The sequence below is a fragment of the Heptranchias perlo genome, chromosome 16 (genome assembly GCF_035084215.1).
Source record: "Heptranchias perlo isolate sHepPer1 chromosome 16, sHepPer1.hap1, whole genome shotgun sequence".
Classification (NCBI taxonomy): Eukaryota; Metazoa; Chordata; class Chondrichthyes; order Hexanchiformes; family Hexanchidae; genus Heptranchias; species Heptranchias perlo.
The window spans coordinates 21,206,288-21,214,344 of record NC_090340.1 but is presented as its reverse complement, the minus strand read 5'-3'; the positions used below and the strand labels follow the sequence as shown (position 1 = coordinate 21,214,344).

Below are 8,057 nucleotides of genomic sequence, written 5' to 3'. Positions count from 1 at the left end.
GGTGAATATTTTTCATTGCACAAATATTCTCACATCAACAATCACTCTGCTAAGAGGGTGTTGAGTATTTGGTCCAGACAGGGTCTACAGCAGTCACAACTCACTTCCATCAGTTAGAAACGTAGCTACCACCAGCCTTCCCACATTGTTCCATAGAAGATACTGAGCTGTAGTTTAGGCAGATTTCTCATCTTCTGCACCCCCTCGACCCCCCCCCCCCATATGAATTATATTAGGGCATAAATATCTCTTCCAACTACCTTTGTATTTTTATTTTACTGAATGGAAAATCGTGGGAGGACAGTGCACACTCAAAATCTCAATAAATGCTCCCGTCAGGCAAAGCTCAATTGTAGAAAGAGCTAATTTGTAAAATGTACTAAATGTACCCTATAAAACATTAATGAGGAAATGTGTAGAAAGCTCTCTATTTGAAAGTAAATAAGAATACTCATAATAAATTTAGGGTGAAAGATTTATTCCTTAAAAGTAATAACTGCTGATTGAAAAGAATTAACTGGCTGTTCACAGCTGACGGCTTTAGTTTAATTTTAGTGTTTGTAATTGTTAATATGCGACCCACAGGATACCATATCCAGAGTGATGTGATCCACAGAGAAAATGTTTGGACATCCCTGTTCTAGAGGTATCAGCAATTCAGACCACGAGTGTGCACGTCACTAATATCTGACTGAGTTATATCATTTTAGTGCTTTAATACAACTTAGAATATGAATTTATTGCTCCTGCTCTGTGGGGCTCCCTCTTTGACGTGAGAACAGCTCCACTGAGTCACAAAATGGAAACATGGAACCTATTCTCCCACCTCCCATCATTGGCTGCTTTGCTGTTGAAGTTGCAAGAACCATCCTCAGCCACATGAGTCCTAATACTGAAGCAAGGATACCATCAAATCATTCACTCCATCATTCCCCACACTGTTCCATCACCAAATGGCAATGTGGCCTTAAAGTATCAGCTTATGCAATGTAGCCTCTTTAGGCTCTAACTCTTTCCCGACACGTTGCATTGTCTTTAGGAATATCACTTATTTAATGTAGAAAATGGCATTTATCACAGGCTTTGAAATAGCTTTTTTTTTAACATGATACTTTCAAAAACAATTAATTCACTTTTCATTTGTTTATATCAACACACAAGTCATCAGGAGATACATATTGAGGACAAGCAACTTGTTTAATACAGTACATAGGAACAATAATTTAATGTTGTGACTGAAGGGCCAGTTGTTCAGGAGCAGCAGCTACATTTGTCGGAGGTTTTCCCTTTGCACACACAGCCATTGGCGCAGTTAGTGCATCCGGCAGGACAGCAAGAGCAGCAACCTGAGAGAGGAGAGGGAAAAGGCAGAAATCAGTAACAATGAATCATTCACTGAAACCCCCACAGACCCTCCCATTACAACACTGAGCTCCTCGGTAATAAACTAATCTGTGTTATATCTCCAAGTAACCCATCTGAAAACACCCCACCTCAGTAGCCCTACCTGTCTGTCGGTCAGCTGCTGTATTTGGGATCTTGCAATAACATCAGTCTGTCCCACCCACTGTTCAGTGATCAACTCTTCAGGGTAGAACGTCCCACCAACTAGTTTCACATGTGGAAGTTTAAGGGGCTGGTATTCCATTCCTGTCAGCTCTATTAAACGTTTAGGGTTAATTTAGTTCAATAATGGACAATACGGGGCATCAGAGTTACTGTACTGCCCAGTGTAGCAGCCTGAAAATCGGAAAAATAACCCACCCGGACTCACTGGGGTCCATTGGGTCAGTGACCATTCCTTATCAAATAATGGCTCTCTATATTAGGGTTGTTTGCTCAGCGGGTGCCGTTTATTTGAAAGTTGTGTCTTGATTTAAGCATCAGGAGTTGGGACTGGAAGCACAGCCTGAATCGTTGAAATAGGATAAACCCGGTTCAGGTTTAGGATTGGAGTTGGTTTTTTTTTTAGGACTGGGGTAATTTGGGTTTAGTGTTTCCGATTAGGGTAAGAGTCCCGAGGGTTAGAATTAGGATCAGAGTAAGGGTTAAATTAAGTCCCGACACTGCAGCCAAACCGATTTTAATGAAAGCCCGGGGACCTTGTACTTTTCTATTCTGTTCCAGTCTGAATTCTGCCCAGAACCATCAGTCACATAAATACAATGTGAGGGGTTTTAAACAGTCCCACAGTTACTCACTTTTCCGGCAGCGTCCAGCTTTGCTGGTGGGACATCGGCAGTCGGAGCACCTGCAGGTGTTTTCACAGGAGCAGGATCCTGAAAACAGGGAAAACAAACAAATATAAAGACACAGAGTTGGGATTTAAACCCTGAGAAATCCCCACCGTGTGGAGGAGCCCCGGCTCTTTGTCACCCTCTGATCTCCAGTTAATTTAATAAACAGCCTCCCCTCCAATCCTGCTCCACCTCAGTGACACTGAGCGGGGACACTGAGCTGAAAGGACTGACTAGTCTCCACTCACCATCCAGGCAGACACAGGCCTTAGAGTCAGACATTTCACTAACTTCCTCTTCAGTTTGGAGCCGTCACCGAATCAGCGTTTCTCGATCTTGTGCCGTTTGCTGCATCGGAGCCGAATTTTATGGGTTGTGATCGGCGGGGAATCGGGTGCAAAACCGGGGAAGGGGCGGGTCGGTCCGGGCAGAATGCACACGGAGCACCGAAGTGAATCAGCGGTTCCAGGTGGGAATTGCACCCGTCTCCTTCACTCAGAACACGACCCCAAAATATTCCTCAATAACAGCAATTTCACAACATTTCCTGTGCGATCACCGTGAGTCTGAGCGTCTGCAGCACGTTTCACACCCACGGTCTGGGGGGTCCAGGACTGCATCTTCTGTTTTAGGTTTTATTTCTCTTTTCACTCTAGATATTTTTTAGTTCCTGTGTTTCAGATTGCTCTCCCAGGTCAGCCCCAGCTCCCTGTGTCCCAGAGAATTGTTCCACTTGCCTTGACATCTACAAGAGTTTGTATTCATGGCGTTTTCAACGTTGAAAAACGTCCCGAGGTTAATAAAAGGGACACCCAGAGACGAAAAGTCATCGACCTGAAACGTTAACTCTGTTTCTCTCTCCACAGATGCTGCCTGACCTGCTGAGTGACTCCAGCATTTTCTGTTTTTATTGCAGATTTCCAGCATCCACAGTATTTTGCTTTTGTTTCATTGAGGCAGTGACTCAAGGGGAGCTAAGATCTGAGATTTGTTATTATAGATCGCCATCAGGGTCCTTTCTGATTCTAAATATTTACATAGTTACTAAAAACAAACTCCAGTGTAGTTCACTCTTTAAACAGACAGGAAGGTGCACACGGTCCAAAGGTCATCTGTACTCCTCGCTCTGTTAACCGGCTCCTCACACTGACCGGGGGACTGGTCAATTCTCACTTCTCCAAACACAGCGGGTGTGAAACGTGTTGCACATGAAAACACTCTATCAATCATAGAATCATAGAATGGTTGCAGCATAGAAGGAGGTCATTCGGCCCATCGAGACCGTGCCGGCTCTTTGTAAGAGCAATCCAGTTAGTCCCATTCCCCCATTCTTTCCCCTTAACCCTGCAAATTTTCCCTTCAAGTATTTAGCCAATTTCTTTTTGAAATCCACAATTGAATCTGCTTCCAGCACCTTTTCAGGCAGCTCATTCCAGATCATAATTACTCGCTGCGTAAAAAAGTTTTTTCTCATGTCGCATTTGTCAATCACATTAAATCTGTGTCCTCTGGTTCTCGACCCTTCTGCCAATAGGAACAGTTTCACTTTATTTACTTTATCTAAACCCTTCATGATTTTGAAACTTCTACCAAATCTCCTCCCAACCTTTTCTGTTCTAAGGAGAACAACCCCAGCTTCTCCAGTCTATTCATGTATCTGAAGTCCCTCATCCCTGGAACCATTCTAGTAAATCTTTTCTGCACCCTCTCTAAGGCCTTCACAGCCTTCCTAAAGTACGGTGCCCAGAATTGGACATAATACTCCAGTTGTGGCCCAACCAGCTTTTTATAAATATTGAACATAACTCCCTTGCTTTTGTACTCTATGCCTCTATTTATAAAACCGGGATTCTGCTTTAAAAAGCCAAAAAGGTGCACACGATCCAAAGGTCACCTGCACTCTTCGATCTGTGAACCGGCTCCTCACACTTACCGGGGACTGGTCAATTCTCACTTCTCCAAATGCAGTGGGTGTGAAACGTGTTGCACATGAAAACACTCCATCAATCATAGAATCATGGAAAGCTTTTATAACCGCTTTCTCAACCTGTCCTGCCACCTTCAAAGATTTGTGCACATATACCCGCAGGTCTCTCTGTTCCTGCACCCGTTTTAGAATTGTACCATTTAGTTTATATTGCCTCTCCTCATTCTTCCTGCCAAAATGTATCATATCGCAATTCTTTGTGTTAAATTTCATCTGCCATGTGTTCGCCCATTCCACCAGCCTGTCACTGTTTACTACACTTCCAAGTTTTGTGTCATCTGCAAATTTTGAAATTGTGCCCTGTACATCCAAGTCCAAGTCATTTATATATCAAGAAAGGCAGTGGGTCCAGTCCGACCCCTGGGAAACACCACTGTATACCTTCCTCCAGTCCGAAAAACAACCGTTCACCACTACGTTTCAGTGCAAATTCTTGTAGCTATCAAGGTTAGTGGAAACACTCTCTGGGACACAGGGAACTGGGGCTGACCTGGGAGAGCAATATGAAACACAGAAACTAAAAAATATCTAGAGAGAACACGACAAGTAAAACCTAAAGCAGAAGATGCAGTCCTGTAGTCCCCCAGACCGTGGGTGTGAAACGTGCTGCAGACGCTCAGACTCATGATGATTGCACAGTAAATGTTGTGAAATTGCTGTTATTGAGGAATATTTTGGGGACGTGTTCTGAGTGAAGGAGACGGGTGCAATTCCCACCTGGAACCGCTGATTCACTTCGGTGCTCCGTGTGCATTCTGCCCGGACCGACCCGCCCCTTCCCCGGTTTTGCACCCGATTCCCCGCCGATCACAACCCATAAAATTCGGCTCCGATGCAGCAAACGGCACAAGATCGAGAAACGCTGATTCGGTGACGGCTCCAAACTGAAGAGGAAGTTAGTGAAATGTCTGACTCTAAGGCCTGTGTCTGCCTGGATGGTGAGTGGAGACTAGTCAGTCCTTTCAGCTCAGTGTCCCCGCTCAGTGTCACTGAGGTGGAGCAGGATTGGAGGGGAGGCTGTTTATTAAATTAACTGGAGATCAGAGGGTGACAAAGAGCCGGGGCTCCTCCACACGGTGGGGATTTCTCAGGGTTTAAATCCCAACTCAGTGTCTTTATATTTGTTTGTTTTCCCCCAACTCTGTGTCTTTATATTTGTTTGTTTTCCCCCAACTCTGTGTCTTTATATTTGTTTGTTTTCCCTGTTTTCAGGATCCTGCTCCTGTGAAAACACCTGCAGGTGCTCCGACTGCCGATGTCCCACCAGCAAAGCTGGACGCTGCCGGAAAAGTGAGTAACTGTGGGACTGTTTAAAACCCCTCACATTGTATTGATGTGACTGATGGTTCTGGGCAGAACTCAGAATGGAACAGAATGTGAAGGTACAAGGTCGTCGGCATTTCACTCCAAACAGTTTGGCTGCAGTGTCTGGATTTAAGTTAACTCTAAACCTAACACCAAGGCTAACTCTAACGTTAACCCTAATCCTATCTCTAAGCGTAACCCTAACTCTAACCTTAACCTTAACTCTAACCCTAACCCGAATCATAAACCCCAGGCAAGCTCTAACCCTAACACTACCCCCTAAACCTAACTCCTACCTAACCCTAATCCTAACCATAGCTCTACCCCTCTGACCCTAATCTGATACGCTAACCATAAAATACCACCAACCAAAAAAAAAACCAATCCCAACCCTGGCCCTAAAGCTGGACCAGATTTACCCTCTTTCAAGGATCCATACCCAAATTCCTGATGTTTAAGTTAATCCACAACAATCAAATAAACGGCACCCGCTAAGCAAATAACCCTAATATGAAAAGCATTCATTTGATAGGGATTGGCCACTGATCAGATGCAACCTCAGTGAGTCCGGATGGGTTATTGCTCCGATCTTCAAGCTGCTCCAATGGGCAGTACAGTAACGCTGATGACCCGTATCGCCCGCTATTGAGCTAAATTAGTCCTTCAAGACATTGTTTCGCTTCAGACTAAACTATTATCAGATAAGGACAGAACATTTTCACCTACCAGCGCTTAACTCGCTGCTGCTACATTCCTGTCGGTGCTATTTCCCCCCAGATTTACAGCAGCAACCGCAGCTTGCATTTATACAGCACTTTTTAACGTAGGAAAACGTCTCAGTGTTTCACGCAGATAAGAAGGGTGCATCCCAAATCGGGGAACAGCAGTGTTTAATAGAGCTCACAGGAATGGAGTTCCAGCTGCTTAAAGGTGCACATGTGAAACAAGCTGGTGGGAAGTTTTACTCTGAAGAGCTGATCACTGAACAGTGGGTGGGACAGACTGATGATATCACAAGGTCCCAAATCTTACCACAAATACAGAAGCTGAGAGATTGACAGGCACGGCTTCTGAGGTGGGGCATTTTCAGATGGGTTATTTGGAGATATGACACAGTTTAGTTTTCAGTCTTGTAATGGGAGGGTCTGGGGGTGTTTCAGTGAATGATTCATTGTTACTGATTTCTGCCTTTTCCCTCTCCTCTCTCAGGTTGCTGCTCTTGCTGTCCTGCCGGATGCACTAACTGCGCCAATGGCTGTGTGTGCAAAGGGAAAACCTCCGATAAATGTAGCTGCTGCTCCTGAACAACTGGCCCTTCAGGCACAATATATAAAGTATTCTCCACACGTACTGTATTAAACAAGCCGCATGTCCTCGATATGTATGTCCTGATGAGTTGCATATTTATATAAACTAATGAAAAATGAATTAATTGTTTTTGAAAGTTTCATGTTTGGTATCAGTAAATAAAACAAAGCTATTTCAAGTCCTGTGATAAGTGCCATTCTCTTTGTGAAGTATGTGATATTCCTAATGACATCATGTGTAGGGAACGAGTTGGAGCCTAAACTGGTTACATTGCATAAAAGGATGCCGTGAAACCACATTACCATCTGGTGATGGAGCGGTGTGGGGAATGATGGAGTGAATGATTCAATGATATCCTTGCTTCAGTATTAGGACTCGTGGATGAGGACGGTTCTTACAGATTCAACCTCAAACCAGCAAATGATGGAAGGTGGGAGAATAGGGGCCTTGTTTCCATTTTGTGACTCAGGGGAGCTGCCTGTTACCTCAAAGAGGGAGCCCCACAGAGCAGTGGCAAAAAATTCAAATTCTGATTTCTGAGGTGTATTAAAGCATAAAAATGATATAACTCAGTAAGATATTAGTGACATGCGCTGATGTGGTCTGAATGAATGATGTCTCTGGAACAGGGGAATCCAAACCACTTTCTCCGTGGACCACTTCACTGTGGATATGGTATCCTGTGGTTTGCATATTAACAATTACAACACAAAACACTAAAACTAAACTAAAGCCGTCAGTTGTGATATGCCACTTAATTTTCTACAATCAGCAGTCATTACTTTTAAAGAATAAATCTTTGACCCTAAATTCATTATAATGAGTATTCATATTCACTTTCAAATAGAGAATTTTCTACTCCTTTCCTCATTAATATTTTATAGAATACATTTTACAAATTCGCTCTTCCTACATGGAGCTTAGTTGACCGGAACACTTATTGAGAGTTCGGCTGTGCACTGTCCTCTCACAATTTCCATCCAGTAAAATAAAAATGCAAAGGAAGCTGGAAGAGATATTTATGTCCTGATACATTCATGGGGGGAGGGCAGAAGATCAGAAATCTGCTGCAGCTCAGAATCTTCTGTGGAACAACGTGGGAAGCCTGGTGGTATCTAAATTTCTAACTGATGTGAGAGGGTTGTGACAGCAGTAGGCTCTGTATGCACCAAATACTCAACACTCTCTGACTTGTCAGAATATTTGTGCAATGAAAAATG

The 8,057-nt window shown here is 43.7% G+C and overlaps 2 long non-coding RNA genes across 2 annotated transcripts; one reads left to right on the top strand and one right to left on the bottom strand.

Moving 5' to 3' along the window:
* Positions 1-1,178: 1,178 nt before the first annotated feature.
* On the bottom strand, positions 1,179-2,886 carry LOC137333569 (uncharacterized). The gene is made up of 3 exons (XR_010965931.1): positions 2,486-2,886; positions 2,202-2,279; positions 1,179-1,346 (listed from the first exon to the last, which is right to left on the bottom strand). It is a non-coding gene; the product is annotated as an uncharacterized lncRNA (long non-coding RNA).
* A 1,985-nt stretch (positions 2,887-4,871) lies between these two features.
* On the top strand, positions 4,872-7,015 carry LOC137333568 (uncharacterized). The gene is made up of 3 exons (XR_010965930.1): positions 4,872-5,162; positions 5,437-5,514; positions 6,739-7,015. It is a non-coding gene; the product is annotated as an uncharacterized lncRNA (long non-coding RNA).
* The last annotated feature ends 1,042 nt before the right edge of the window (positions 7,016-8,057 follow it).